This window comes from Heterocephalus glaber, unplaced genomic scaffold (assembly GCF_053883595.1).
Source record: "Heterocephalus glaber isolate CG9 unplaced genomic scaffold, H.glaber_assembly_v1.0 deba00000331, whole genome shotgun sequence".
Classification (NCBI taxonomy): domain Eukaryota; kingdom Metazoa; phylum Chordata; class Mammalia; order Rodentia; family Bathyergidae; genus Heterocephalus; species Heterocephalus glaber.
In genome coordinates, this window is record NW_028258142.1 from 66,810,136 (window position 1) to 66,817,558 (window position 7,423).

The 7,423-nt window shown below is 58.8% G+C and overlaps 1 long non-coding RNA gene across 1 annotated transcript; it reads left to right on the forward strand.

The window, feature by feature from the left end:
* Nucleotides 1–418: 418 nt before the first annotated feature.
* Nucleotides 419–6,521, forward strand: LOC110350868 (uncharacterized). Its single transcript, XR_002397789.2, has 4 exons — nt 419–1,353; nt 1,838–1,913; nt 2,814–3,077; nt 3,301–6,521. It is a non-coding gene; the product is annotated as an uncharacterized LOC110350868 (long non-coding RNA).
* Nucleotides 6,522–7,423: the final 902 nt, after the last annotated feature.

Sequence of the window (7,423 nt, forward strand, 5' to 3'; positions counted from 1 at the left end):
GGATTACTGGCAAAGGCTTCGAGCCAGGGAGACCAAGGAGAGCACCCACTCGGGGAGGCCCAGAGGGCAGGGTGGGCTGCAGCTCCTGAGGGACCTGGAGCAGCTGAGGCTGAGGCGGCAGCACGGGCAGCGAGGCAGAGTGACTGTAGTGGAGCAGGACTATACTCCCAGCAGTCTGGGGGGCTGAGGAAGGAGGATCCAAGCACAAGCCCAACCTGGGCAACTTAGCGAGACCTTGTCTCCAAATAAAAAGGGCTGGGGATGCAGCTCAGTGGGAAGGCCCTGGGTTGGCTCCCTGCACCCCCGACACACACATGCACACTCACACACAAGTGACTGCAGGACGTGTGCTCTCTGCCCCACCAGCAAGGGGAGCTCCATGAGGAAGCTCAGTGAGTGTGAGGTTCGGCCACCAGCTGACGCATGGGCGTTCGCCGCCGGGACAGACACCCTCAGGAAGCAGCCCCAGCCAGGACGCCATGTCCCAGCCCACCGGCAGGCATCCTGGACTGGATCCCAGCCCCTCGAGCCACTGTGGGCTCTGGGCTCAGGACGCGAGGTGCCGCCCTGCAGGCCACCCGGGCCCCCCGGGCCCCGTGCCTGACCTTGGCCTTCCTGCTGCCCCCCGCCTTTTAAAGGTTTTCCTGGCAGCCTTGCCATTTTGCTTCTGGTAGTGGCTTTTACAGAACCGGCTCTTTGTTTACGGGCCAGGACGCCACAATTGCAACAGCACATGAGATGTTCTAGATGTTCCCGGCAGCTTCTCTTCAGCATCAAATATTAAACTCCTGCCATCGGCAGAGTTTGGACCTGGGGTGGGGCCAGCAGGAAGAGCTCGGGCGCAGAGACCTTGGCCTGACCTCAGATCCAGGCAGGAGGGTGCTCGCCCGTGTCCCGCCCCAGGGACCGAGCTCCGAGAGAGCAAGCCAGCCCAGCGTCCGGCTCTGGCTCAAGGGCCCCAGGGCTGGGCTGGAAACAGAATCCAACTGTGCCTCTCGAGGCCTCCAGCTGAAGCAGCTCTTTTCTTTTTCTTTTTGCCTTTTCTTTTCTTCTTCTTCTTCTTTTATTTTTTCTAATTTTGAGACAAGGTCCTCCTGAGTCCCTTAGCTGCCCGAGGCTAGGCTCAAACTTACGATCCTCCTGCTTCAGCATCCCGGAGTGCTGGGGTCACAGGTGTGCAGCACCTCGCCTGCTGAGCAGCTCCTGGGCAGCATTTCTGAGTCTCCACCGACTGTCACCTGAGCCCGAGGACTGCACACCGGCCCTGGAGGCCACTGTGCCTGCAGACGGCAAAAGGCGACACATAGACACCAGGCAGTGACGGTAACACTGGCCGGGCCCACGCACTTCCAGGTAAGCGTGTCCTAGGTGTGCAGGTGCTGTGCCCAGCGAGTGTGCTCCTCACCACGAATCAGACTAAACCACTCTCAGAGAGACGCATGTGCTCCTCCGAGACCGCAGCTGGGCTGCGCCTGCATGGCCAGGACGGAGTCTCTCTGCCCGAGTTCCTGGTCTCACAGAGGAGCAGTAGGGAGTCAGTGTGGGCTGCCCTCACCTCCACGGGGTCCCGGGGTCCTCTCACGCCCATGTGTGCTCACAGCTCACCCACGGTGCCAGGCATGCTGCCAGCTGTCAAAGGCCGAAGCCTCACTGTGTCCCTGAGGCAGTCAGGGCGGGATCAGCTTGACTGGCTTGGGATCCACCTAGGGATGAGGAGGCCCATCTGGGTGTGCGTGGTGGGTCCTGGAGGGCTGGCCTTGGGTCTATGTCTGGTCCCAGCCCCTTCCTCTCTGGTGCTGTCTCCTCCTCTGCCTCCTGGCCACCATGGACTAAGCAGCTTTGCTCCACCATGCCCTTCCACCATGACATTCCTGCCTTGGAGCAGCCGATCAGGGACTGAATCCCCTGCAACTGTGAGTCAAACTAAACCTCTGCTCTTTTATGTCATGGGTGTCAGGTTGTGTGTCTCATGATAAGAAGGCTGGCTTATACGGTATCATTTAGAATGAGGTTCAGCCCCACACAACAACAAATGATGATGATGACTCAGAAAAGGAGAGAAATTTAGACAAAGCAGAAGCTTATTTTGCTCTCACATAGAAAGTCTGGGGCTCTTGGAAACCCCACAGGAAGCAGGGACTCAGACTCTTGTCTTTAGTGCTCTGTCACCCAGCCTGCCACCGTGGGGGCCAAGAAGGCTGCTTGAGCTCCAGTGATCTTCCTGGGAGTCCAGACAGACAGACAGCAGGAAAAAGAAAGAGGCAGAGAAGCATGGAGCCCTCCCTAGGAACACTTCGTAGGACCTGCACGAACATGTCCTGTTGTATCTCACTGGCCACAGCTTGGTCACATGCCACTTCTAGCTCTACAGGAGGCTGCACGTAAAGTCCTCCTCCTGGCCATCACACCAAGTCAAGATCCAGACTCTGCTTTCCTGGGAAGGGGAGGAGTGGCCTATGTCATTCTCTGACAAGGGAAAATGAAAGCACTTACAATCATCAAGAAGTTTGCTGTCCCTCTAACAGTCATGTGAAAAGCTCTTTTCAGACAGAAATGAACCCACAGTTTGAGGCAGAACATGGTGTAAGAGTTTGGTGTTTTTTGGCGGGTTTTGGTTTTTGTTTTTTTGGAACCAGGGACCGAACTCGGGACCTTGGGCTTGCGAGGCAGGCGACAGAACCACTGAGCTAAATCCCCAGCAAGAGTTTGGAAAGAGTGGTTTTCTGGTGGCCCTGGAGTTAAACTCCAAAGTCGACTTCATGTCCAGATCTGCAAGGACATCTGAAGAATAAATGCTGGGTTTTGTTCCTCAGTTCCATCTGCATTTCCTGTTATTCTCCAATAAACAAAACGACAAGTCCTGAACCCAGGATGACCACCCCAGGCGGAGGCCCGGGCTGAGCGGCTCCCTGGCTGTGGACAGGCTCCTGGGGACGGCCGAACCCTCCTCCTCTGCCCACAGACAGAGCCCGAAGCGCGTGTTCAGCGCATGCCCTACCTGCACACTGCCACAGGACTACCTCGAAGCCGTCCCTGTCGGCGTGGTGCTTTGGGCCTCAAGTGTCTCCCAAGCACCGGTGGGTTCAAGGCTGGGTCCCTAGCTTCCTGCAGACACAGTGGGTGGAGCCTTAGAGAGGCGAGACCTGCCCGGAGTGGGGGCTTCGGGTCACTGGGGGGCTGCAGGGGGCGGGGGCCCACTGTCCCCTTCCTGTCCGGCATCCTCCCCTGAGGCAGCTCCACTTCCTGCTGCCAGCATGCTGTCCTGGACCGTGGGACCCAACCAGCTTTCTGCTTCTCCAGCTGTCTCAGGGGTTTGTCACGGTGACGGAAAGCTGGCCGATGCGGACATCTGGAGCCGCGCAGAGGAGGATCTGCTCGGTGTCACTTCGGCACAGCCTGGGGGTCCTGTCCTAGGGCGCTGGCTTCTCAAGCTGGAGCAGACCTGGCCCAGCCTCTTGTCACCAATCGCCGGCCACCTTGTTTGGAGGATTCGAGTTCTGGGGTGCCAACCTAACCCGGCTCAACCCACAGAGACCAGAGCTGGGCCAAGGCTGAGTGTGAAGTAAGCCGCATGGCGACACCTGGGCAATGGCCTTCCCTGCCCCGCTGTGTCCCCGAGTCCTCTCCCCTCGTGGGCAGGTTCCAGTTTAAGGAGGTGGGAGGCTTGCCCCACAGAGCTGCATGCGGCCTCAGGAATGTGGATTTGTGAACAGGGTTCTGGCTGCCCAGGGCCCTTCCAGGCTCTCATCCTGTTCAAAGAATTGTATGGAGAGGCTTCACACGCATTAAAGGTAAGAAGGGTGGGAGAAGTGCTCTGAAAGAAGCCCTGCTGTCAAAAGTCACAGGGCCCGAGGCTCATGACCGCGCCCTGCCCATCCTCCTCCCAAACTCAGATCCAGGCCGCCCACCAAGTCCTGCTTGGGCTGTGCCGGAAGAAGCACAGGCAGCATCCTCTGCTCAGTACCGGGCTGGCCTGGAAGCCGCTCTGCACACATCCTGGCCTTGATGGGCAGGTCACACCCCGGCCCAGCACCCCGCCTCGTCCGGACCCCAGCCCCAGTCTCATGCCGTCCCCTGTGTGGTCGGCTTCCCATCACCGTTACAATGCTAGAGGCAACATCTCAGGCAGAGGAAAGGCTTAGTCTGGGCCTCCGAGGTTCCAGCCATGGTCCCTGGGCCTGGCTGCCTGGCATTAGGGCAGAGGGGTGGCAGGAAATGGAGAGAGGAGCCAAGGCCCTGGGGCCCCTCGGTCAGAGGCCTGTGGGGCACCCTAGAGAGGCCTGGGAGGACGCCTGGTGCACTCCTCACTGGTGCAGGACGGCCCAGGGTCTGGGCCAGGCAGGAGATCTGCATTTTCAGGTCCGCACCCATGAACCATTTTAAAGAAAGGAAAGGAAAGTTCTGAGAGGGAAGGGTGGGACTGGACCAGGGCCAGGGAGTCCAGGGCTGGGGCAATGGACCCCCTCTTCTCATAGAGAGGTGAGTGAGGCCTTATACTGCTGGCTGCAGGCAGAAACTGCAACGTGCCAGAAAGGAGTTCCTCAGGGAAACGGGAATAATACTACTGAAGCCAGCACCGACAGATGGGGTCATCTCCTGCCTTGTCTGTGTAGCAGGTCACTGCCCAACACCCAGAAGGGGAGAATGGCGGTTGCTGAGATGCCACTGGAAAAGCCAGGCTTTCCTTCATGCAAGAGAGCACATGGTTGGCCTCCTTAGGGTTCAAGCACTGTGACCCTTGGCCAGAGAAGTCTGGGAAGGACTCCAGGCCCCCCGGAGCAGATTCTGAGTCCCTGGCAGCTGCCTGGCACACAAGGGTCCTGCAGACAGCAAGGACTGCATGGCTGTGTGACCCATGCACAAAGCTTACTGCAACATTCACACAGAATCCCTGGGCAGATGGTGGGGCTCGTGCCCTGGCAGCCCAGAGAGCAGATGCCCAGGGCTCCCAGGTTGCCTGGGGTGCAGCCACAGAGCACCTACACCTGCCCCCCAGCCATGGTGCAGCAATTGTCTTTGGAGCCAGCTGCAAGGGAAGTGGCCAGCAGCTCCTGCCCAGTGCCCTGGGCAAACTTCCCACCACACTCTCATTCTTCAGGTGCGCGGGGGCCTGGGACTCAGCTGCTCCCCTACTGCACGGCCTGCGTGGGAAGAAGCCCACTCCCCAGGCCACTGCAGTGCATGGGAGGAAGGGCCCTGAGAGGACGTCCCCTCCCTGGACAACCATCTGCTAGGCTGCCAGGGGCTGCCAGGAAGACACAGGCCCAGAGGGCCAGAGAGTTCCGGACGCCGTCTGGCGTTCCCACTGTGGGAAGGCACTGACCTGGCCATTGCTCCTCGGAGATCCTGGGCAGAGAGATGGGGGCGGCACAAGCTCACCCACAGGCCCGAGGCCTGTTTTTATAAATAAAGCTTTATTGGAACACTGACGCTATCCTTCCTTTGCATCTTGTCTGTGGCTGCTTTCCTGCTACAGGAACAGTGGAATCCTTGGGGCAACCAGGCTCAGGATGTTTGCCAGACGGCGGGCGATGCTGTCCCCCAGAAGATGTAGCTTGTCCTGGCCGGTGGCTGACTCTGCCGTGGGTATGCACACCAGCTCCTGTGTGGGATTCCAGCGATGAGGCAGAAAGGCCGCACGTTGTGGCAGCAGCAAAGGCCACTTGCCTGTGTGGCCAGGATGTGACAGAGAAGGAAGAGAAGGGCCCGGTCCCCCACGTCTCCAAGGGCTCCCCAGGGACCTCGCCCTCAGCCTATCACTGGGCTTGTCCGGCCTGGAGGAGAATTTCTGCAGAACCAGTGAGCTCATCCACTTGAGTGAGGGCACGGGAGGCCAGGAGGAGGCCCTGAGCGCTGTCCACCGCGAGCCATGTTGGGGTGAACAGGAGTGCCTGCTGGATCCAAGCCTGCCCCAGAGAATACAAGATCTGGGAGCTCTTCTGAGGAAAGAGACGGAACCCCAGCTGGTCACTGAGCAGATGCTGCAGCCCCCCCCCGGTGGGTCCATGCACACCAGGAGCTCCGCTCGCCAGGTGCTGGCGGCCTCCTCCCGGTGTTTGCTGGTGAAGACGAGCCTGGACTTCCTTCAAAGTACGGCTGTCGCTGGCACAGGAGTGGGGGTTGGGGGTGACAGCTTGAGGGGGTTGTTTTTCCTTGTTAGCAAGTTCTGCGTTTAACATTTAAAATTATGACAACTGATGCAATGTTTTCTTGAAATGGTGAAGCTATTTTAAACCATTCAGCTGGACAGGAGTTTGTAGTTTATACTGGTACACGTTTAAAACACTTCGCAATTAATTATTGGGCTTAAAAAATTAAAGCTATAATCTGGGCGTGGTGCTGCACACCTGTAATCCCAGCACTTGGGAGGCTGACACAGGAGTATCGCTGTGAGTTTGAGGCCAGCCTGGGCAATATGGTGAGACCCGTGTCAATCCCCCCAGATCAAAGCTGTAAATTTATTCCGATTTCTGTCTTGCACTTCATTTCAGTGGAAATAAAGGGCCGGCTAGGAGCACTCTGACTGGCAGTGACGAGACAATGACAGCTTTTGCTGAAGGCGAAACCTGCCGCCGTCATTCTTGGGGATCGGTAGCCTTTCCCCAGTGGGCTTGAGGTCCGGCGCGAGGTCCGTTCTTCACCAGGAGTGCGAATTCTTCTCTCTAAATGCATGTTGACGTTTAGTTGGCACACAGTAATCACACGCATGTGGGTTTCGGTGCCGCACTTCGGCACGCGGCACGGAATGATCCGTGACTGACGCAGCCATCGCCTCAAATGGCAGTCGTTTCTTGGGGGAGGCCCCCGCATCCCCTCCCTCACTGTTCTGAAATACTCAGCTGATCACGGCCCACCACACTTATCCAGCCCTGCTGTCCTCCCACCCGCCTGCACCCCAACGCCCACGACCGCCCTCTCCCCCGTCCGGGGCTCGGGAGTCTCAGTGTCCCCTTCTTCTAGGAGAAACCTCTTAGCTGTGATAAAAACATCCCACGAGTGTTTGCTTTGTTTTGTTTTGGTTGGGTTTGGCGTTGTCTTTCTGCCCTGGCTCTTTCACCTGGAGGGGCGGCCCCCAGTTCCGTGAGAAATGGAAGGCGGCCGCCCTGAAGAAGCCGAGCGCGCTCTCTGCCCAGGACCCCAGGCTGCAGCCCGCGTGCCCACAGGCGGGATGCGCACGGCGCCCCAGCTGTCGGGAGGGGGTCCCGGGCGCCAGGCGTGGACAGTGACAGGGCCGGCAGGGTCCACGGGGCGGGGAGGGGACGGTGTCTGGGGCTGAGGGCCATGGGGCAGCAGAATGAATTAGCAGCTTCTCGTTCTCCTCCCGGAATCCCCCAGGCCCTGGGACTTTTTGACCAGGATGACGACCTTCAAGGACTGGGTGGTCGCTCTGACCACAGTGCAGAGTGGGGGAAGGAAAGGAGAC